Below are 25807 nucleotides of genomic sequence, written 5' to 3'. Positions count from 1 at the left end.
CTGATTAAAGTTCAGCTCCCTTGTATTGCTTATCTTTCTCAGTATGTAAATTGATATTAAAAATATTTGCAATGGCAAATAGACTACAGACTATAGAAGTGGAAAACAGACTATAGAAATTCAGTGTAGGAACCAAGTCAATGGTGATAGTGGTTTATAATTATCTGGGCAAAGAGGTATAACATGGGGAATACTGAATATACTTGGATAAAATTATAAAATATTCTCTGGTAGATTGCATATGTAGTGTAATAGAAATGGGCACTGAAATGTGAGTTTGTTTGACTCACAAAACTATAAGAAAGGAATTTCTGTTTATTGAAGTAGGAGAACTTGAAAAGGTAGCTTTGGATTTAGGGTAGGTTTCCAGCCAGGTTTGACTGTAAACATGCAAAGGGGCATAACTGATTAGACTTCAGAGAAGAGATCCTGAGTAGGTACTAAAACATACTAAAAGGAAATCAAGCAGAAACTATGAATATGAATAGAATTATTGAATACACTCATTTATTTAGTAGATTTACTCATCTCATGAGTGAATTTATTCCTATTCACAATAATGAATAAATCTACTAAATAAATAAATTTCATTTTATTTAGCCATGAAAAATATTTTAATATAAATTTACATACTGCAGAGAGATAAACAATACAAGGGAGTTGACCTCTAATCAGACTCAGAATTTGAATCTGCTTCTGCTTCTTGTATATCTAAAATATAGGAGAAATCAATGTCAGAACCTGTTCTCCACATATAAATTGAACAAAATAATGCCTTCTTTATTAGGTATATTGATGATTAAAATAATAATACATAAATGAGAATCTGTACTTAATTGATATTCAATTTGTATTTGGATTCCATCATCCCCTCTAATTTCAGATAAAAATTGGGTCACCCTGACTTTTAGTACTTCCAAAATTAAAAGAAATGATAAATGTACTCATGACTTGAAGCATCTAATTATCATAAATCACAAATGTGATATGAGGATAATGAGACCATGTTTATGGGCTAAGAATATATTGTAATAATCATTTCAATAGTTAAATTTCAATCATTTCATTCCAGTAATTAATGAATGACAAATCATGAAATGTCTAAATTCATTTTACACTTCACTCATTAAGTGATTATGATGCACTTTTGTACTTTGCCTGGAATTCACTTTAGAATCTTTCCTAACATATGTTTTGCTGTCAACTACCAATGATGCTCACAAGTAAGTTGTGAACAGCCTTACAGTTATGTTCTTTATGGCACTTTCTTTTCCTATTATCATAGTTCACCAGACAGAATGGTTTGTACTGTCACTGTTTGATTATTCATTTTTTATGCTTTGATTTTATGATGTAAGCAACTACTTCTAAGATAACACTATGTAATTTATCAACTAGTGATTTCTTACTGTGTTTTTTGAAATTCTGTATAATTTCTACCTTTTTTTGCTTTTTTCTTTAAATAAAAAAACAGCCAGTATAAATTATTTAACAACATACAGTAGAGCTGTTTCTTGTATTAATAGTTAATAATAAAATTATACTAACATAAACTTCAAGAAGTTCTCAAATGTAAATTTCATTCAAGTGTTAAACTTCATATAGTTATAACCTTTCAATTTGTACTTTTTTTTTTTTTTATTGCTACTAGGACTCGACCTCAGAACCTCTTGTTTGCCAGGCAGGCACTGTGCCACTGAGCCAAATTCCCCAGCCCCTAAATGGAATGCTTAACTCCTAGAAATTTAAAACTACATAAATAGAATGTATTTAATTTGCAATAACACTACAATTAATAGGTTTGACTGAGTAATGCACAAAGTTAAATTCAGAATTTGAAATTTTAAAACTGTTCAATGTAGCAAAGAATTTTGAGAATATTAAGAATTAGATTAAGAGAAAATTCATAGTTAGAAGGAAACATCATTTATAGAGTTCAGGTTATAATATGCCAAAAATTTTGCATATTGAACCCCACTAACTTATAATTGTGCTTACTGTACAGACACAGGATTCAGTCTTAATGGCGATTAAGTTTATAAAATTATGAAGTGATTGATCATGGTTGGACATGAGTTTGTAAGACTGAACTAACATTCTCATACTATTCAGAAGAAGCAAATGATAAGTAACATGCAGTTTGGGCCATGGATAAGTTTTTCTTTACTAATTCATTTTATGTCTAAATTGTGCTACTTATAATGCCAATAACATAAAATAGATCCTAATGATCAAGATTAGCTCTAAATTCAAAATTTTTGTTAGATGCTTATAATGTACTGGAAGAAGGAGCAATTTATTTCTGTGCTTTAAGAATAAAAATAAAAGTAATAATAAGTGACAATTTTGCAGTCACAAAACACATAATCTGAGCATACTTGTATAAATATAAATATGGAACCCAGAATTTAGGTGAAAGAGAAATAAAACATCAAAACATGGGAGAACACAATTTCTGTAAATGGTTGAAGGTGCATAAAACAATGTATAACTTAGTAAAGTAATACTAATGATGTATTTCTTAATATGAATATATTATTGTTATTTTTATTTTAAAGATAAAAATTAAAATAACAATAAAATAGAGTTTCAACGCAACATAGCAGGAGAGTTACATAATTAATATATGGTATATTTCTGTTGTCAGAGTGGTTTTTCAGAGTACAAAGTACAGACATGATATCTTGTCCAAACAATATTAGCACAAACCTTTCTTTTTTTTTTTTTTTTTTTTTTTTTTTTTTTTGTCTTTTTCGTTTTTATCGGTACCAGGGATCGAACTCACGACTGCCTGTTTGCAAGGCAGGCGCTTATGCCGCTGAGCTAAATCCCCAGCCCCCATGTGCACAAACCTTTCTTTTCAATGAACTAAGAGAAACTGGCTGTATAATTATCTTAAGTATCTTGTGTATAAATATATTTTTATCCCTTTCTTCCTTTCCCCTTTCCACCATCACAATCTGTCTTTTCTTGTGAACATTTTCTTCCCAATTCATGCTATCTTTCTTAGTATGAATTTATTGTATAATTTAAGAGGTACATTTCCTATCATGCATGTACATACATATATCATTGAAAAATGGATTTTAGTGGGAAAATAATATTCCTTTAATAAAACTCACTGCTGTCAAGTTTTCTAAAGCAAATCTTAGAGGAAAAGTGATTTTTTTCTTATGACTTGATATTTAATGCTGATTTTTCTCTTGAAATTCTGCGTTCATATTTTTGTACTATATCGATTGATAGTTCTTGCTTTTTTCTATGTGTTTTTGCTTCTCAAACATATCAAACACATTAACTGTGTTTCTACATGCCCATATTTTAATGCTTTTATCACGTTTAAATGGAGACTTTGTCATGTCATTGTTTTTGCCTTGATATGCAGCACAGTAGCTGGCATAAAAAGAATTAATTATTACAAAGAGGAAAAAATAAAGAAATGAGGGAAGTCAGAAACTGACCTCCAGATACTATAATGTAAGCCTGTTGCAAGTCAAATAGGTGTGTAACCCTACCACATTATGTAATTTGAATTATGAACCATCTAACCCATGTTTTTCCTATTTCCATCGAAATTATTATAATCAACATATATCCAAGATCAATGAAACCACAAAGTTTCATACAGCCAGAACGACCTTAGCAAAGATATAATTTCTGTGTAAAAAAGCATATGATTTATATTTGTATTTAAGTGAATGACTATACTGTACATAAGATGCATCATGAAGTTTTCACACATTCTGAGGCAGTGTTTCTCCAAGCACATAACCCTGTTTTCATTTCTTCAGAATGTATAAACATATGGCTTGTCAGAAGCCACTAATGGTCTCTGCACGTACAAGAGCTTCCCATGTTGTCAACTTTGTAACAGTGAAGAAAAAGGACACATCGGTACACATTTAAAAACATCTCTCTTGATTATGAATGCAAACAAATTTTGGTTGATGCTTATTATCTTTATAAATAGATACAAAAAAGCATAAAGATATGAAAGAAGCATTGAGGTGGAAAATACTACAATAACAGTCTTATTATAAGAAAAAACTTTTGAAATAAGTTGCCAAAAGGGTAATGACCTCAATTAAATTTTATGTGAAATAGTAATTGGTGATTTTAATAACCCTATTACAAGTTGCATATTTGATAACATAATATTTTGCTATTTCTTATTTCCCTCTGGCTTGCGTTTATATTAAATAAAAACCTTTGAGAGAATCAAGTAAGATTTACAAATTAAAGTGCTTTTTACTTTCCACATATTTAAATAATCTTTAAATAGTTTTAAATTCAAGAAGACAGAGTGGAGAAAAGTATTTTAAAACTTCCTGTAGATATGTATTCTACCAGTTAGGGGTAAATGTTGAACAACAAAAATGTTGTATAAGTGTACATAAGTCATCAAGATAGGAAAAATGAAAAACCATAGCACTTGGAGACATTTATGAGATAAACAGGTTTAACTTGAATCGCCGGCTAATTCAAATTGAAGATTTAATTTTGAATAAAATACTGTATTCTTTTGCTGTGTGAACGTAATCTACTCCCATGTTTTTATGCCATTGTGCTTAGAGATTTTTTGAAAATGATTATAATAGTTACACACATTTGAATGTACTTCCCATGAGGCACTCACACCTTTGAATTTATGTAACTTTGTATTTTAAGTAGGAAAACTTTGTATTTGTATCATGATAAATTTTTTTTTCCTGTAAAACAATGCTGTGATGCAGAGAGCTGCTGTGCAGACTTAACTATGTCTTTTAAATTAAATCTGGAAACAGCAAAACCTGAATTGTGATGTTAGTTTTCTTCAGGCTTTAAAAATACTGACTTTTCTGTTGCATAATGTGAACATTATGCAGGTTCAGGAGCAGCCTATAAGCCCACAGGGCAAAGTTTGAATCTGCTTTTTTGTAGTGTTTATGTGGCGTAGTTGTTCTCAGTTGGTGCTCGGTATTGTTAACAGCAATAATAATGAGGTGGCCTTGGATCGAAATGAGCAACAGTCAGTAGTGAGCATGTTTCGGGGATGCAAGAGACATGTTGACGATCTGGTTTAAAAACCCTGAATGTACACCACCTACATATAAAATAGTTTGAGAGTTGTTGATGTGATACAATTCCTGTATCTCTATTGTGTGCCATCTTTGCACTTTTTGGCATTAAATTATATGTTTTTGTATGATTGGGGTTTTGCCAGCTATATTTTAAGGAACTACATGACAATATTCCTAACAATAATAAGTTCCTTTTATTGCTTATAGGAATTTTCAAGCTTTTAGTATACTAACATTTAAAGTTTGATGAGTAGGAAGCATACCTGCTAGGTATGCTGGTGGTTTTACTTTGGATGTACTCCAACTCATCAATTTCCTTCTTAAAACATTCCCCACAAAGTAAACATACTTTTCTAAATATACTCTGACAAATATAGATTGATGGAAAACTTCTTTTTGTATTCTGAATCTTATAAGGCTATTAAGGCCGCTTAAGGCTCTGATAACTTAGTAATCACATCTTGCTACTGGTATATGGAATTTGCGGTCATTTCTAGGAGTTTTAGTACAGTCTCCTTGGATTTTAATAATCAACCTTACTGCTGAATGCATCTGTCAGAATTACTATAGATGTGGTCAAGAGAACCAGCCAGCAGAGCTAAAAGTGTCAGAAGGTCAGTTAAGAGCAAGTCAAATTTTGCTCCTGGGAATTTTCTAGGATATGCACAGCTTAGTTGTAGTAACATTAATAGAAATATCAGAAAACCACACCATTATATAGCAATCTGATAAACTCACTGTTAAAGATTCTGCTTTAATAAGTTAGGCAGTGAATAAACAATCTAGAATTCATCCTCATGAAAACTTTGAATACAACTTCTAATTGTGTTAACCATCATGCATTTTTCTTTACATGATTTAATACTGTTTGTTACAAATGAAAATCAGGAGATGTCCAAATGTGACTTCTTTGGATATAAATAAACTTGAAGAATTGAGTGGAGCTTAAATTATAGAATTGGGGTGGGTTCTTTATAAAACTCTACTGTTATCCCCATGACTCTTACACGTGTGCGCACACACTCAGCCCCCCCCCCCAGAGGTACATATACATTCAACCACATCCCCTCAATTAGAGTAAACTAGGTACATTGTGCAGTGGGGCACTTAGAATAATCCAGCATTTTTAAAACTAAATTAGGCTAAGGATTCTCAGTTGAGGAACAGTGTGTTCCCCAGGCCATACTTGGCAACACGAAGACATTTTTGTTCTTCAAAATTGGAAGCTATCACTAGTGTGGAATTCTAGGGCCCTCAGCTGCTAACAAACATCCTAAAACGTATAGGAATGTCTGCACAACAAAGAACTCCCTGCACAGAATGCCATCAGTGTGAGACTGATGAACCCAGAGTGAACGCCTGAGTCTCTAGGCTGAGCATGTTGGCTGGCTCAGAGTAGACTAACTTCAAAGGGCACCAGCTGACTGTAGTACTCTTGCAACAGATCCTGTCACGAGCCAGTCTGCGTTCTTCCTGTTGCTACAGCATCTCTGAATGAATGCTTTATTAGCAAGGCATATTTTTGGTCTGAATTACTCTCTTATTTGAGCACTTTACTGCTATTTAATTGATTTTTACAATTTTGGGGCTTCCTCTGTATTGTCATAGAGTTGAGTTATTTCTGCCTCACAATTCCTGCCAAGCTTTCACACTTTAGCCTAAAAACTTTCACTTGGGGAGCGTAACAACGCTACTTTCCCCTCTGCTTCTTTTACACTGCTCCTCGGAGCTACAAGATTTTTATGCCAAAAAATCTACCCCTCACCCCAAAATGAGTCTCATTTGTTACACATCTGTTGCTAGACAGTAAATGGTTGCTTACTGTCATCTTGATCAAAATATACTATAAAGGAACAAACCCTGTAAAGCTGACCTGAACAGCTGTCTGCAGATCTCTTGCTTATTTAGCCAAGTATTTTCTATTCTATGAATGCTGAACTTCTTTAGAGTTGTCTGTTGAATTCACGCTGTATCTCACATTGGTGACTTTATTTCAACCTATTCGTTTGCTCACAGGTTTACCCTTTGGCCTTTGTCAGGTTTATAACTCCTGTCTGGCTGACTACCACTTCTGCTAGGAAACCTAGCTTGTGCAACGGTTACTCCTGTTAAAACTGTGTGTATTTTTATCATTGAAATTTTCAGGGTGGTTTTGGGTGAAAACAGCCTTTTTTGTTTGGTTCTGGATTCTGTAAGTCCTACTCATTGTTTTATTCTTTAACTGTCTACATATAGGCTGGTAGATAATTGTCTCTTAATATTAAGTGACTGAATAAGTGAATGAGTGAACATTAAGTGACTGAGTAAGTGTCTGAATGTATCATGTGACTATTGCTAGTTTTAAATAGTTTGTAAATGTAAAACTGTGTGCTAAAATACACATAAAGTAATTTCTTATTGGATCTAAAGTTTTTCTGTCATAATCAGTTAAAAGTTCAGTTATTTTTTCTTTCAGAAAATATTCTCAATATTCAAAGATACATGTCTTACTTACTTTTTTCATTGCTGGAAAAAATATCTGGCATCAAAGGTTAAAAGCAAAAAATATATACACAGTGTATACAATATATGCAGGTTTTAGTTCATAGTTGGCTCACTCCGAAATAGCACAATATGGCAATGGGGCATTGCAGAGGACAAACAGTTCATGTAAGGAAGTAAACAGCACAGTATGAAAATACAGTGAAGCAGCAAGCAATGGTAGCAGTCCTCTTTCTAGCCCTTGTATCCTATCAAGGCTGTATATTAGAGTGAATAGAACTCACAGTCAGGGTAGATCTTCTCATCATCCACACCCAGAACTATGCCAGACCAGTCAAGGGGCTAACTTAGTTATCACACTTACTTAATCCCAGCATCAAACACTGTAGATCCAGCCACCTTTGCAAAGTCCCACGTATGGCTGCATGAAGATTTGGGGGAACATCTAGACCCAAGTCATTTTAATATGTAAACTTAATTGATAAAATGTATTTCTAGGTGCTAACAGGGTATGGAGTTCCTATTTCTCTCTATTGTCTAAGACATGTCTAAGTGTAGAAAAACAAGGAATGTTGATAATAACAGCTAATGTTAAGCAATAACCATAAATCAGGTGCTGTACTAAAAAATGCATGTCATCTCTAAAGTAGGGCTGTAATTATTCCCGGCTAAAACATTTTTACACACACACGAGGAAACTGAGGTATAGAGTAATTATATAATTTTGCCTAGAATTGCCCCAATAGTATATGAAAAAGTAGTGATTCAATAATTCAGGTTTTTCAAATATGGACCACTGTTATCTGGTGTAATGACAATCTTTAATTCCTAAAGATTTGACTTAAAATTCAAACATTATTTCTACCTAATTACTCCTTGGGGACGATGAAAAGGATTAATATGCATAGAGCATATATTAAGCCCACAATGAAAATTGTCTGTGTGAATTATTAAGATCTGAGATAGCTGGGTGTAGTGGTACATACCAGTAATTCCAGCCACTAGGAGGCTGAGGTAGGACTATAGCTTCAAGCCCAACTTAGCCAATTTAAAAACTTGGTGAAAAACTGTCTCAAAATAAAAATTGTTTTTTAAAAGGCTGGGCGATAGCTTTGTGTGAAAGCCTTGGGTTCAGGTGGGAATAAAGAAAAAGCAAATCTTAGCTGAAGTAAGTATTTTGAAAGAGTTTTCCATCATAAATGAAGAAATGAAGGAAGTAAGCTTCCTTTTTCCAACTTTAAGGATTCTGATAAAATATGTATGATCATTTTGAAAAAAACATCATCCAATCAACAGATACAAACTAACATTCTTAAGCATATCCTATTTTCCTGAAAATAAGACCTAGTCAGAAAATAAACTTTAGTTGAACTGAATAACTGGTTGTTACTATGGTGATAGGCAGTGTCATGCAGACTGTTCTCTTCCTAAGTAGCTACTTTGTAATGGCAGGCAAGCCAAGAATAGGCTGACTGGAGCTGGCAATTTTTATCTTATTTTCCTAGAAACATGTGAGCGCCTAAATTCATTTAATCATTAAAATACCATATTAACCATTTCTTAAAATTAAAGGAAAAATAATAAGGGCCAGACACTGATTATTTTCAGACCAGGAAAGCATATAGGACAAAGAGAGTAGTTGATGCTGGCATTCAATTGCTTCCACACAAGACACAGTGGGTTTATCAGACTTTATAGATACAGCTAGTTCCCAAGATAGGTGACCCACTAATAAACTGCCAGGGTCTTTTAAGGGTTTCTTTTGGAAATAAGGAAGGATCAATTTTTTTTCAGTCCTATGGGCAGGCATTTCATTACTCAAAAGAAAGTTATCTTCGATTTTGGTTTTTAGTCACAAATGTACTTTTTCTGAATTAAACCCAGGTTCCTTTAAAAAATGCAGATAAATTTCCTAAACTATTGTGCTAGAGGAGAATTGTTACCTGCACTGGAGATATAGCTTAGCGATGCAGCACCTGCCTGGCAGTCATGAGGTCCTGAGTTCAATTCCTGGTACCAAGAAAACAAAACAAAAAAACCAAAAAAAAAAAAAAAATTGATGGGTTAATTTAGTGGGCTGTCTTACCTGTGTTATAAAAATCTCACACTTCACCTTGAGGATTACTTCTACTGCAGTCCCCATAAATGGAAGTGAGAAAAGTGAGAAAATGGGTACCCAAAGCCTTTCAAGGCAGAGTTTTGCAAACTGGTTTAAGAAGATGTATAAATTAAAAAGCATAGTGTAGTTAATTATGCATTCATCAAAACTCTTCTCTCAAGGCCTGCTCCACAGAGCCTTACTGGGATTCTGCTGAAGTTTGCCAGGCATTTCCCTGAGACTTCATCCTGGAAGCAGTTTCTAGTTTGCGTTTAACAGTAAGGCTATCACTCTCCCTTGAGTGCAATCCTTGTTGACCTTAATGACTACCTAACTGACAAGGAAGCGGTTCTCTTTCCTGATAGAGAAAGAGACTTCTGTGGAATCAGTTGCCTAATACAGCTGCATTAGGCAGTGGTTTCCCTAACTGGTGTAGGCTTAACTCGCCAGGGTGGGCAGCAAGCTCCTGGGAGCTGTCCCAATCTATGGACATAGCATCACTGCTGTTCTGGGCTGGTGCTGGGCTGAATGCTTCCCCTCTCCAACTCTGATTTTCAGTTTGAGATCTTTAGGCAACTGTCAGATACCGGAACCTAAATCTTAATATGCATTGTCCCTGTTGAAGAACAGGCTGGTTACATGATTTGGACTTTTTGAAATTAAAGCAATATTGTACTTTAACTAAAAAAATAATAAATTATCCTTAGCACTGCCTTTTTATTATTCAACAAAAATTTGTATTGAAATAACTATATAAGAACAAAGAAATTTAATTATATTAAGCACAGTCTTTAAACTGATATGTGTTAATATTTGATATGTGTTAATATGTTTTTGATAGATTTTCAAAAACATAAATGCATTTTAAACACAGGTTAATATAATACTGACTGTAATTTAATGATGAAGAAGGATAATTACCTTATTTCGAGAGTAATTGTAAAAAGATTGAGGCCAGAGAGACCTGAGTTTGAGTCCCACCTGGCCTCTTCCCGGCTCACACAAATTACTAGACTTTGTTAGCTGCAGTTTTTTCATCTGTTGTATAGCACTAAGAATATCCACCTAGTGAGATCTGAGTAAAATGAGGAATAAAAATGCTAATTCAATGTTTGGCAAGTCATATGGCCTAAAATGTCATAAACATTGTAATTTTTAAAATATTATATTTCTTACAGCCCCTAGTATACACCAAATAACAAGTTCAATATAGATTTTTAAAAAATGTCTCCTATAGTTTGTTTTTACCTTTGAGCTGCCCACAGCTTCTCCTGTCTCAGACTCAGCAAGGTTATGTCTCTCTCAGATGCCTTTCATAGCTAGGAAACCCTGCCAAGCCACTTTCCTCTACTGCTGGCTTTCCATTGGACTACAATTGAGGGACACATTTCTTGTATTGTGTTCTCCTATCTTAGCTTTCTCCTTGGGAGAAGACTTCTAGCCTCTGGCAAAAGCTTTTCTGCACTCGCCCTATATCCGAGAAATCTCTAACTTTCCCGTATTATTATTGTTATAAAATGTAAATAGTATATGCAGGTAGCACGTATGACTACGTTCATCGTGGGGAGATGGTAAAAGTGTATTACATATCTTGATTCCGTTTTCAGCTTTTTCCCCTCCTCTACCTCATCATTCCATCTCTTGCCGCCATTTGTTTTGCTAAAGATCTTTGTCCCTGATTTCTATTGTCTGTCTTTTATTTTGTTGTTTATTTTTCAGGTTTCTCATACAGGGAAAATAATGCTTTTGTTGTTGTTGTTGTTTAAGTTGAGGCAAGGTCTTGCTATGTAGTTCAAGTGGCCCTTAAATTCACTGTGTAGCACAGGCTGGCCTCAAACTCAGTGGCAATCCTCCTACCTCAGCCTCCCAAGTGCTGGGTTTACAGATGTGCAGCACTATACCTGGCTTACCATTCAATGTTTAAGCTTGATGTTTGATATTTCACATTGTGTTGTCCTGTGCTTTTGCCTCTTTTGGAAAGATACTTAGATGAGGAACAGCTGAATCAAATAGCACCCATATTATTTTTTAAAAAGCATATAATTACATCCTAATTTAACTTTCTTCAAAGAAATATATACTGATCTTGATTCTTACTGTACCTTTGCAGATATCTTTATTATGAAAATTTTCAAATACTTGCACAATAAAAATAACATCCCTTCATAGACCCAATAATTTCATGCTACCTTACTTCCTTCTTATATACGCTCCCCACCACCTCTTTTGCTGAACTATCTTAAAGCAAATCTTAGATATCTTACTAATTTTCCTCCATATGGTTCATTGTGAACTCAAAATATGGAGACTTTTCTTTCATAACAATGCTTAATTAAATTGAGATATATTCTTACTAACTGGGGATAGAACCCAGGGCCTCACCCATGCTAGGATAATGTTCTACCACTGGGTCACATCCCTCTGTCTCTTCATATACTCTAACTTGAATCATCTTTAATTCCCTTGATTCTACTAAAAGCTGATCTATTTATGGGTGGTCTATTTGTATCACATTGCTAGTTAGGTCTACAAATTAGATTGGGTTGTGCTTCTTAAGTCCCATTTAATTTAGAGAAATTCCCTACCTCCTTGCTATTTTTCTCATGCCGTTGACTTATTGAAGATACTAGGTGAGCTATTCTATACATTTTGAATTTGTGTTTGTTTCCTGGTAGTGGTATTTAACTCATTTCTCATTCTACTATATTTTTTATTTTGTGGAAAACAACACTATTTTCAATGGAACTTAAGGTCTAATTTTTGTCTGTGAAGAATGAGGCAGGCCTTGTCATCTGAAAATCAAATTCATTAACTGCAAACAGTAATAATTAATATGCTTATTTAAACATTAAATATGTCCCCTGTATCTGTGGCTATGCGGTTTTATAGTTATGAGTAATGAGAAAAATGTGTGTATAAATATAAATAAAATACTTTTTTCTATAGTTAGAGGAATACATTGTATAAGCTTCCTTCATACCTATTTTTGAGAAGACAAAGATCAAATACATCAGAGATTCAGTCATTACTTTCTTCATGTATGCAACATCATGTACTGGATCTTTCTCTGGGTCAGTGATTGTGCTAACTGCTAAAAATAAAATGGCAGTTTTTACTGATCCTTAGATACAGGAAACTACAGTGAAGCTCTTAGTGAAGTTATAGTGAAGTTCATTATTGTGGAACTTGTTTATACCAAAACTGGTTGATAAAACACACACACACACACACACACACACACACACACACACACACAATCCCACATTGTTGACATAGTAGATATTTCTAACAGTCTATTTGTTATGTAAACGTGATGGTAACACGATCAGTATAAAACTAAAAAACTGATTAATTAAATTACTTAAGAAGTTATGAGGAACCACTGCCACCACCAGGGTAGAGTTCTAGGGGACCCAGTGTGCCTCCCTCCTTCTCTCTACCATCTTGGCTTGTTCCACTAAGTCCAGAAAACTTAAAATCTGGTGCATTACTTTGAAGTCCAGGGGTGCACAGAAATGCATCCCCTGAGGACATCAAGAAGGCATTCTGGAGACTGGCACTAAAGTGGTACCCAGGCATAAATCCTGAGAACTAAGAAGAAGCAGAGTGACATTTCAAATAAGTGGCTGAGGTGTATGGAGTGTTCTCAGATGCTAAAAAAATGGACATCTATGACAAATACAGCAAAGAAGGATAAATGGTTGTAGAGGAAATGAAAGTCACTTTGGCAGTCCTTGTAATTTGAGTTCACATTCTGGAACCCAAATGATGTCTTCAAGGAATTATTGGATGTAAGGGGCCCATTTCCATTTGAGTTTGTTGAAGACTCATTTGAAGACATTCTTGGGAAGTAAAGAGATCCATGTGGAAGCAGTAGCTGTGGTGAGAGCTTGTTTTTTCTCAACCCTCAGTGGATTTGCATTCTTCGGAGGTGGATTTTCTACATTTGATACAGGGTTTACCTCACCTTGGTCCCTAAATCAGGCAGGCCTCATTTCATTTTCCTCTGTGTCATCTGGCAGCAGTGGGATGGATGTCTTCAAATCTGTATCAACTTCTACTAAAATCATTAATGGTAGAAAATTCACCACAAAGAGAATTATTGAAAATGGTCAAAAAAGAATAGACATTGAAGAAGATGGATAGCTTTAAGGATAAATCTTTAAGGATAAATCTTAAGGATCAGCTTCAATGTTTAGATAACAAATAATTCAAATCAGCCATTTAACAGAAATTTTAAACTATAATAAGCAGCATTTGAAGATTAACAGGAACATATTTTTGAAGATTTCAGACAAATTCAGTTTTCATTATAACTGTACCTGATCTAAAGTATTTATTAACCATTCATCAGAACCCTTCTTTGTGGGATAGACTTTTGATTTATTGTTGGGGCCACACAGTAGGACCATTGTTTGTATTTAAAATTGTTATCATCTCTGTATGCACATTGCTTTTTTATTAAACATGATCCAAGATAAGCCTTTGATTTTTGAGCAGCACAAGGACAAGACTGCACTCTAATACCAGCATGGATCTGCTTTCCAATGTGTTTGAAAGGTGACCCAGGTGACCCTGCTATGAGCCTAACACTGCCAGGAGGAGTCCTCCTCAGAAATCCTTTCCAATTTTTTTTCAATATTTAGACTTGAAAGATATTAATGCATTAATGATAATACATTTCTGATTCACTACAAATTTAAGGATATTTCCTAGTTGTGCATGGATGCTGGCAACTTCATAAAGTGTTGACAATTATTTAATGTGTAACGTTAGGTTTAGGTCTATAAAAACTGATATGGTCTTTGTCGTTTGTTTAAAAATATTTTTAATTACTTAAACAAACTGATGAGTATTAGCCACATGAAAACCATTTCTACTATCTACTGATTTCTAGAATATTGTGGAAAGTAGTAAATATTGGTTGGATACATTATTAAGTATACCAAACTTACTTTGTTTGTAATTGTATTATAGTGCATAGATCTGGTATAATAAGAGCTATATAACCTAAAATAATAACAAATACTAAATGTTGTATATTTATATAGAACTAGTCTAAAACATGTGACAGCTAAACACTATCTAAATATCAAGAAGAAATAAGTATTAATTAACTACTTTCAAAATAAGCCAAATGCATGCAAAAATATATAGGACTCTGTAATTCCCAAATTGTCCATATAATCTTAATATAATACAGTGTATGATAAAAGTCATTTGGTATGTGAAATACAAACTACATTGTATTTTAGAACAAATAATAAGAAATAACAGCTATTTAGAGATGTGGGAAAGCGTCCTAAAAATGTGTGATATTCTCAAAAGAAAGGATAGATATTCTAGTGTACTAAGGCACTCTTTAGGTTTCTAGGGAAGTAGTAGATAACAGTTTTTGTTTGGTTAACACTTTCTCCTGACAATGCATAACTTAAATATTATAATGCAGATTTAACAATACTTAAAACCTATAGTAGGTCAATCAAAATTTGTTATAAAAAAAGGAAAATATCTGCTTAACGTATATATGTGTACAAGCATGCTAATAAAATAAGAAAGAAATGCTCATCACGATTATATTTATAACTAGTCAGTCATATTTGATATTTGTAATTACCTTCTTCTACAATCCATTCTGCATTCTTTTGGCCTTCAATCAGCACCTATGAAGATCTTGGTTCTTTACCTGTGGGGTGACCCATACCTTCCCTGCTGAGGCTCTTAGTTTGTTGTTTCTCTTCTTGAATTGGGTTGTTACAGTTTCCTATTGAATTCAATGACAGGGTATGGGAGTATTACCTAGGAGATGCCCTATGCCTTTTTTTTTTTTTTTTTTTTTTTTTTTTTTGCACCTAAACATATGCTTCTTTACCTCTTTGGGGGAGTTATCCAATTTCCCCTTAGTTACTCTGGATCAATCATCCCCACCAATGTTGAACTTTCATTTTAGCTTGTTGACTCAGAAAGCATGGAGATCTCAAAATGACCAATGGGGAGTCCTAGCATTCAGTTGAATGTAATTATTATTTTGGCTATTGGTATAAACCTTCCCCATTTTAGAATTAAGACTTCTATATTAACGAAGCATAAAGTCAAGGGAACAGAAAATTAAAATATTTTGCTAGTAGGTCACAAACTATGATGAATGGGACCATTTATTCTTCCACTTCTTCATTGCTGGACCTATGTATTCTTGCTGTAGGAGAAACAGTACCATGTACTGGACAGTGATCTACCACCTATTTAGGCTTCTGGACAACCTTGCCTCTGTCTTGCAATGGTATTGCCGCCTAGTTGGTGCTGTAATTACATCTTCAAAAGGGCCTTCCAGTTGGGGTCAGGGGTTGCCAAAACCAATAATTTTGGTGCACTCATCCAAAACAACAACAACAAAAATCATAGAAGAAACCAGAATCACAGTAATCTGCTCAGCTTAGCCGATGGAGGGATGACAAATAAATGTTCCAGTACCTGACAGACAACAGCTGTGAATCCTCATCAGCTGTGCTTTCAGGATAGCTGTTAGCATCAGTCATCCCTGCTGCCTTACCTTCAGCCCATGAGTTTTCATCAAGCATATCCACAGTCAACATATTTGATAATCAGATGAATTCCCACATAATTTCTCATTCAAGGAAGAAAATGAAAGCTAACATATAGCCCATAGTGTACTTACTTGAACCTTGACCCCTGGCACAGACCATTGGCATCCGTTAGAAGGGAAAACATTGTGAATTCATGCCTACTTGCCATATGGGCTGGCTGTGTCACTGCCTGGATCCTGAGTCTGCTCCTCGATAATTCATCCAGTGCTGTGGTCCTTTTCAATATTATTTATTTATAAAAACTGTACTGGGCCAACATCATGAGGGCTAACAATTAAACACACAAAACATGATTGCTGCTTTCCTGCCATCTGTGGGTTGCCAATTTTGAGCCCTGATTAAAAGACTTTGAACCTTGGATGAGGACAAAAAAACATAAAATTTATGGAAAGACTGCTTAGCAGGTGAATATAAGCAAATAAAAAGGACAAGTGGAAATGACAAATGAATAATAAAAAGTATTCAAATCTCTAGAAAACAGAGAATCTAGAAAATATAGTTAAGCGTCAAATCTATGGCAGTTAGAGTTGCTACTATAGATAGGAAAAATCAGAATGAAAGGAAAAAAGAAAGAATAATTTAGAGCATTTGTTACTAACTAATATGCATACTTTATAAAATGCATAAATATTAGGAATAATAAGAGAAAATACAAGTAATTAAAACCATGCTTTTAGGTCAGCTTATTAAATTAATTTCATATTGTACAATTTATTTTTTCTTTTGTTGCCTATGCCTTTGGTACAGTTCCAAAGAAAGTCCAATGCCTTATGCTTTAAGGTTATTTCCATTCTCTTTAAGGATTCACTTTTTAGTGTTCGGTCCACTTGAGTTAATTTTTGTTTTCAGTGTAAGATAAAAGTCCAACGTCTTTCATTTTTCCTTTCTTATGTCTTTTGATTTATGTTGTATTTTGAAATCCAGCTTTCAAAGCAACATTTTTGACAAGATTATCTTTTATTTTTGGATATTGTCAGCAACCTTGACTAAAATCTTTTGATAATATATGCAAGAGTTTATTTCTAATCACTATGTTCTTTTCCATTATAATATATACTTGCATTATGCCAGTTTATGTTATTTTAATTTGTGTAGTGTTACAATAAATTTTTAAATCAGACACATTGGGTCATGCAGTTTTGTTCTTTTCAAAGAATGTTTTGAATATTTTGCTTTCCCCTGAGATTACATATGAATTTTATGATTGGTTTTTCTATTTCTAGAATGATCACTGGGCTTATAATGGGAATTACACTGACTCTATTGAATGTTTGAAGACTACTGACATCTTAACAATTTTACATGTTTGAATTTATGGGTATGATCTGTTTCCATATATTTAGATCTTTAATTTCTTTCAACAGTGTTTTCATATTTCATTGTACAATTTTTACATTCATTTGAACAACTCGGGGGCTGGGGATTTAGCTCAGAGGCATAAGTTCCTGCCTTGCAAGCAGGCGGTCGTGAGTTCAATCCCTGGTACTGATAAAAATGAAAAAGACAAAAAAAAAAAATACAGTATTTGAACAACTCCTTAATATATTGATTCCAATGCTAGGATAAATAAAATTAGTTTTTATTTTCCTTTTCAAATTGTTAATTGGTAGCACACAAAAATATATCATAATTTTATTGATTTTATTTCTTACTACTTTGTTGAACATGTATTAACTCTAATAGTTTATGTATCTATGTGCAACCCTTAATTTTCCACGAATATGATAATAATATCACATATAAACAGAAATAATTTTTCTTTTACGATTCCAATTTGGATGTTGGGTGTTTTTTTCTTCCTATTTGTTGTTAATGTGATTTTTACCTGATTGCTTTCCCTAGAATTTCTAGTACCATATTGTAGACAAGTGCAAAAGTGACATTCTCATGTGGTTCGTGATTTTAGAGGCTTTCAGTCTTTCATAATCAACTTTGATATTTCTTGTGAGTTTTCTGTATATTTCTGTTATATAGCAGTAGTTTCCTTCTATTCCCAGCATATTTTATTATGCAAAGATTTAGAATTTTGTTACAATTTTTCTTTATCAGTTGATTGATCATGATTTTTCTTTTGTTAATATCATTGGTGTATTGCATAGTTGAATAACTTCCATTCTGTGAATAAATCTCATTTTATCATGGAATATCAAACATTTAACATAGTGTTGAATTTAGTTTGCTGATATTTTATTGCAGTATTTTATTTTAAAGAGAAAAAAACAATAAAAACCATGATACAGAAATTAAAAATAAAATAATTGGAAGTTAACAATGTTGGTATATTGCATATTGTTATGTGCAAAGTAGCTCAGATTACAAAATAAGGGCATCATAATTGATCAAACAATATAAGTGCAAACCATTTTACTCAATGCATTAAGGAAATCAATAGTATAACTATCTTAGCTGTCTTGTGTGTTTGTGTATATATATATATATATATATACATATATATATATATGTATATATATATACACTCTCTATATATATTTTTTTCTTTTTCCATCCTTATTTTTTCCTTTCATCCATCCCAATTGTTCTTTCCTTTTGACCTTTTGACCTTTCTCTTTCACAATATTTATGGTATACTTTGGGTCTTATTTAATTTTTCAGCTTCATGAATTAGGGAGACAATATGATGTTTACATATGCAAATTTGACTTACTTCGCTTATGAGTACGGTTTCTAGTTGCATTCATTTATTTATGAAAGCTTCAACTTTATCATTCTTTATAACTGAGTAGTATTTCATTATATAAAAATACCATATCTCTTTTATCCATTTCTCAATTGGTGAGGAACTTACTTGATTTGTTTCCAAAATTTAACTATTTCAAATTATTCTGCTATAAACATATATTAATGTAGTATGATGTTTTCAATTCTGAAGATACCTAGAGGTTGCATAGCTGAGTTAAATTGGACTTCAACCTATGAGGAATCTCCACCTGATTTTTCACAATAACTGCATCAGTCTAAACTCCCACCAACAGTGAAGAAGGGTTCCTTTTCCCCATAGCTGTTCTAGCATTTATTGGTTGATTTCTTGATAATCGACATTCTTTCGGAGGGGAGATTGAATCTAACTGTTGTTTTAATTTGCATTTCTCAAATGACCAATGATGTTGAACATTTTCTCATGTATTTATTTGACATTTGTATTTCTTCATCTGAGAAGTGTGTTTTCAGCTCAGATACTCATTTTTGAATCCAGTCTTTAAATCTTGGGGTCCTGATTCATTTCAATTCTCTATATGTGCTAAATAGAAGTCCTTTGTTAAAATTTTTCACAATTAATGGGTTTTCTTTTCACTCTGTTAGTGATTTATTTTGATGTGCAAAAATTTTTTGATAAAATGAGAACCCAGTTATCAATCCTTGAAGTTATTGATCCCTGAACTTCCCATGAAGTTTGGTTTTTGTTCATGAACTTTCTGCCTACCCCTATATCTTTAAGATTTCTGCCTGTTTTATCTTCCAGTAGATTTAGTGTTTCTGTTTTAACATATAGCTATTTCATCCTTTTTTACTTTAGTTCAGTGCATGATGATAGAATGGGTCTAGTTTTAATCTTTGGCATGTGGAAAATCACCTTTTTCTGCACCCTTTATGAATGATGCTATCTTCCAGTGAACACGTTTTGCCCCTTTATCAAAAATTAGGTGACTAAGTGTGTTTGTACTTATGTCTCCACCTTCAAATGTGCTCCATTGATCCTCAGGTCTCCATTTTTTACTAGTACCATGCTGATTTTATAACAGTGGCTTTGTAGTATAATTTCAGTTCGGGGCCTCCTATCAACCATTGCTGTTCGGGGTTGCCTTTCTATTCTAGGTCTCTTTGGTTTCCAAATTAATTTGAGGAATGTTTTCTCTAGATCTGTGATATATGTTAATGGCATTTTGATCAGGATTGCATTATATCTGTAAAACAGCTTTCAGACTATGGCCATTTTCACATGTTGGTTCTTCCCATGCATGAGAAAGGAATATCTCCCCATTTTCTGATATCCTCTTCCATCTCTTTTTCACAGGGCTATAATTTTTAATGTATGGATATTTTATTTCCTTTATTAGATTGATTCCTAGGTATTTCATAAGTTGGATGCTATTGTGAAGAATGTGGTTTCCCTAATTTCTCTATCAGTGAGTCTGTTGTTTGTGTATAGGAATGCTATTGATTTCTGAGAGCTGAATTGGTATCCAACTATGCTACTGAATTTGCTTGTTAACTCTAGTAGTCTTTTGGTGGAGTTTTTGGGCTCTTCTATGTAAAGTATCATGTCATCTACAAATAATGATATTTTAACTTCTTCCTTTTCTGTCCTTATTCATTTTATTTTTTTCTCTTATCTTATTAATCTGGCTAATTTTCAGAACTATATTGAATAGGAATTATGATAGTGGACATCCTTGTCTTATTCCTGATTATAGATTGAAAGCTTTCAGTATTCTTTTTTCATGTAGTGTAATGTTGGCTGTCGATTTTTCATAGATGGCTTTTAACAGATTGAGGTAAAAACTATCTATTCTGATTTTCCATAGAATTGTTATCATGAATGGGTGTTGGACTTTATCAAAAAGATTTTTTCTGCATCTATCAAGATTATATGATTTTTGTCTTTGGCTGTTGATGTTGCATATTACATTGAGTTGTATATATTGAACCATTCTTGCATTCCTAGGATGAATAACTCTTCATCATAGTGTACAATCTTCTTGATGATTTGCTGCATTCTGTGTGCTAGTATTGTATTGAGAAGTTATACATCTATCTTGATTGTGGAGATTGGCCTATAATTCTCTTTTCTGGTTTGGTCTTTGTCTGGTTTTGGTAAGAATGATACTTTTTTCCAGGAATGAGTTAGGGAGAACTGCATCCCCTTAAATTTCATTAAAGAGTCTGCAGAGTAGTGATATTAAATCCACTATAAATTTCTTGTAGAATTCAGTTGTCAATTCACCGGGACCTAGTTTTGTTTTTTGTTGTTGTTGTTGTTGTTATTGTTGTAGGTAAGTTTTTAATTAAATCTTCAATTTCATTAATTGATACTGGATTATTCCAAATTTTTACGTCTTCTTACTTCAGTTTTGGTAATTCATATGTTTCTAGAAATCTATCCATTTCTTCTCTGTTTTCTGTCCTAATCAAATAATATGTTTTTGAAGAAGGTATTAATGATCTTCTGAATTTCCATAGACTCTGTAGATTTTTCACCCTTTTCAATCCTTCCTGCATGAATTTGGGCTTTTTCTTTCCTTTTTATATAAGGTTGGCTAGAGGTTTATTAATTTGATTTATTCTGCCAAAGAACCGACTCTTTGATTCGTTAATTTTTTGTATTGTTTTCTTAGTCTCAATTGCATTCATATCTGCTGTGATCTTTATAATTTTCTCTGTTGTTTGGGCTTTGGGTTTGTCTTTCTCTTCTTTTTCTAGAAACTTGAGATGCATCATTAGGTTGTTTATTTGTACCTGCTTTGTTTTCCTGATATGAGAATTTATACTATAAATTTTCCTGTAGGGCTGCTTTGATTGTGTTCCACAGGACTGTATGTTGTATCTGCCTTTTCATTTAATTGCATATATCATTTAATTTCTTCTTTAATTTCATATGTAACTCTTTGTTGAAGAGTGTGTTATTTAATTTCTATGTGTTTATGGAAATTTGCAGTTTTTTTGCAAATAATTTCAAATTTCATTGCACTATGATCATATAATATGCATGGGATAATTTAAATTATTTAACATTTACTTACATATATTCTATGGGCTAGTATATGATTTGATTTAGAGAATATCCCATGTTCAGCTGAGAAGACATATTCTAGTATTGCTGGGTAGAACACTGAAAATACTTACTAAGATCATTTATTCACAGGTTTGTTAGAGTTCTGTTATTTTGCTGATTTTTTTGTCTGATTGATCAATTTCTTTGTGAAAATGGATATCAAGATCTCCTGTTACAGTTGGGTTCTTGCATATTTGACTTTTCATATCCATTAATATTTGTCTAATACAGTTGGGGGTCCTTTATTTGATGCATACCTATTTATGGTTGTTATCTCTTCCTTTTGATGTTTTTTCCCTAGGAAGTATATAGTGACCTTCTTTATCTCTTTTGATCATTCTTAGTTTGATGTTCACATTATGTTAAAGTAAAGTAGCTACGCCTGCTATTTTCTGGGTTCCTGTTAGGAATGTTATTTTTCATCCTTTGACTTACGTTATGAGTTTCTTTTTGAGTCAAATGTATTGCTTATATGCAACATACTGGTGGATCCTGTTTCTTGATCTATTCTTCTGTTTTGGTAATTCATATGTTTTTTCTTTTGACTAAATGAATTGAAGACATTTACATTTAATAACTGATATGTTGGCTTGTCTATATCATGTTACTTTCCTGCCATTGGTTCCCTACTTTTCCCTCTGTTTAATTGCTTGCCATGCTTCATGATTTCTTTCTGTCATTGTTCTTGGAACTGTGGTAATTTTTGTCTCTATTTCAAACATCTTTTAGTATCTTTGTAGTGTCAGTTTGGTGGCCATGAATTTCTTCAGCTGTTCTTTGCCATGGAAGAATCTTATTTCTCCATTAATTTTGAAATATAAATTTGCAAGGTACATCAATCCAGGTTGAAAATTGTTTTCTTTCAGGACCTGAAATATTTCACTAAAAGCTCTTTCAGGACCTGAAATATTTCACTAAAAGCTCTTCTTGACATAAGTGTTCATGTTAAGAAGTCTGCCATGATTCTGATGGTCTTTCAGAATCACAGTAATCTCTTTCTTTTCTCTAACAGCTTTTAATATATTCTTGTTTTGCTGAATTTCTGGAATATTGGTTATTCTGTGTTGGTGTAGATTTATTTTGATTATGTCTAATTAGAGTTCTATATTCCTCAGTAATCTGAATGTCAGATTGTTTTCCCATTTGGGACATTATCTGCTATTGCTTCTGTAAATGTTTTTTTTTGTTTTTTGTTTTTTTTTTTAAATGTTATTTGTGTTGACTCCTAGTTTTTCATTCCACCAATTGTTCTTGTATTATTTTTATTTGTGTCATGATGAAAGCTGTTGCATATTTATTTCCTTTTTTTTTTGTTATTTTCAGGAGATTTTTCCTTTCATGAACTCCAGTTGTGATCCTGTCTTCAAGGTGTAAAAAATTGTGTTCAGTTTTGTTCAAGTGGTTTTACTAGCTTTCAATAGAACTTTTAATTTCCTTGATATCTGTTTCAATCTGTTTCATGCCTCAGATTTTTTTGTGTATTAAACATTGACTTTACTATATTAATCATTTTCTATATGAATTATCTTTTTGACATCATCAATTTTTATCTATCTCTATTCTCTATTTGCTGAGCAGCTCCTTTTTAAATGTTGATAGTTCTTTTTTTTTAATCTGAAAGATTATTTCTAATCTGATTTCTTCTATAGCTTCATGGATTTTTTTCTTTATTTTGGTTGATATCATTTCAGAAATTTCAGATTTTCCAATTTCTTCATTGTTGATATCTACTGGACTTGTTCTGGGTGGGTTGAAGGTCTGAGATTACATTTTGATTTTCTCCTAGTCATTTTGTATTTCAAGAAAATTTCCATTTTGTGTTCTGTAGTGATCCTCATAGTTTTTTATTGTAGGTAGCTGTATCACTAGTATCAAAGCCTCTGTAGGAAAAGTCTATTCTTCAGGATGTCTTTGTGTGTAGGAGATTCTTGCTTTGTATCTGTTATAAGATCCTACCTTCTCAGTTAATTAAGAGTGCAATATTGGTATATATTTGGATCAGTTTCTGTTCCTTTGGTGTAGGGCTCTGGTAAAATTATTGCTCCACATCTTTTCAGTATTGTTTAGAAGGCGGAATAATTAATTACAACAAATTTGACAACCTATCTAAATTTGTAAAATTAGCAATAGCAATAGCATCGAGTTCAGTCTAGAAATTGAAAAACAGGTAACTATTAACATTGTGCTTTGGACCGTAAGTGCAGAATCTATTGTTGTATAACAGTACTGATCATAAATTAAACATTTGTTTGCAAAGTGTTTCCTCTTAGTGGAGTGGTTTAACCCTGTGATGGGGAAATTTAGGGAGAGTAGTATATAAAACAAAGATAACTCAAAAATAGTAGAAGCAAGGCTGGAAGACAAAGGATGATCATGCAAGGTTTGGGCAACTAGAAAAGAAGATAGAAAAGAAAGAATGAAGAAGGAGTACTCCAGGGATTATCTGAATTTGATCTCTGGTGTTTTGGGGAATGGGATTAGTTTTCTGTGGTTGGACTTTTCAGCTTCTCAGCCATTTAGAAAGAAAGAAAGAAGAAGAAAGGAAGATGAAGAAGAAAAAGTAGGGAAAGAATTGGGAGAAAAGGGCCATTACCAAGTCCTGGATTCTTCGCACCTGGTTGCTGGTACTGCAGAGTCCTCAGTCTCCTATTTGCTCTTTTTTCTATTGTTACTTAGGACTTTTCATACCACTAGACTTGCCTGTGTACCCTTTATGCCTTAGTTGGGACCCTACTGTTTTACCTGCATTTCTTCTGGGTCTTGCCAAATATTTCTTCTCAGTTGTGGCAGTAGTGAGGGGAGGGACCACCGTTTCCTGTGCTGTTCACCTGAGTTCCACTGGTGGCCAAGAGGCAATGGGAAGGGTTTCTCTTCTGCTGCTTCGCTCTATGCTGAGGATTCTTTTGTGAATATTAATAAGCAATATTAATATTTTTCTAGTAGTGCTCAACTAGCTCTGGCATCAGGGTAGTAATATTATAAAATGGGTTAATTTTTTATCTTTAAATATTTTTGAAAATGACTTCATCTTTAAGTGTGTGATAAAATCCACCAAGGTCCTTTCTTTATCAGGAGATAATCGGATTACTGACTCAATCTGCTCACTAATTACAGGCCTATTCCAAATATTTTATTTCTTTCTGTCTTCAGATCAAAAATCTCCAGTCCCTTTATGACTTGTGGAATCATGCATTTTGTTCATTTAACCAACTTTTTATTTTGGTTTATCAAAGAGTTTAATCCATTTATATTCTAAATGATTACTGATAATTACTTAAGTCATTTTATAATTTGTTTTCTATATGCCTGATTACTTCGATCCTAATTTTCTACACTATTATCATTTTGCTTGTATAGTGAGAATAACTATTTATTTTATGAAATATAAAACAAAATTTCACAATAAAGCAATGAGAATAACAACAGTTAATAAAGTGTGTATTATCATTTTCAAAGTAGTTATTCAGACTACAAAGACATGGACGGCAAAGGTTTTACAAAGAAGGTACAAATGGATAATAACATGAAATTTTCTCTCCAAAAACTAAGACAAATAGAATAAAGGAAATAAATTATTATATATATTAAAATCTTTTTGAAAAAAATAGAATATACAGTTTGATAAAATATCTGAACTTTTTCCTACTTTCTATTTATTGCACAAATTTTGCTCTCTCTGCGTATAACTTTCTCATATAAAAGTGTTTCTCATGTAAAAGAAATTATGAGATATTAAATTTTTTTGGCTTTTTAAAAATTCATGTTTTGTTAT

The 25807-nt window shown here is 33.0% G+C and overlaps 1 protein-coding gene and 1 pseudogene across 15 annotated transcripts in view; both read left to right on the top strand.

Annotated features, from left to right (window-relative positions):
* The window catches only part of Tenm3 (teneurin transmembrane protein 3), a 2467413-nt gene that overhangs the window by 628513 nt on the left and 1813093 nt on the right, over positions 1-25807 (top strand). The window lies entirely within an intron of this gene.
* LOC100721326 (dnaJ homolog subfamily B member 6-like) lies at positions 11185-14009 on the top strand (annotated as a pseudogene).

Source organism: Cavia porcellus, unplaced genomic scaffold (genome assembly GCF_034190915.1).
Source record: "Cavia porcellus strain 051 isolate PalLab524CR breed Dunkin Hartley unplaced genomic scaffold, mCavPor4.1 scaffold_24, whole genome shotgun sequence".
NCBI lineage: Eukaryota > Metazoa > Chordata > Mammalia > Rodentia > Caviidae > Cavia > Cavia porcellus.
This window is presented reverse-complemented; position numbering and strand designations above follow the sequence as displayed.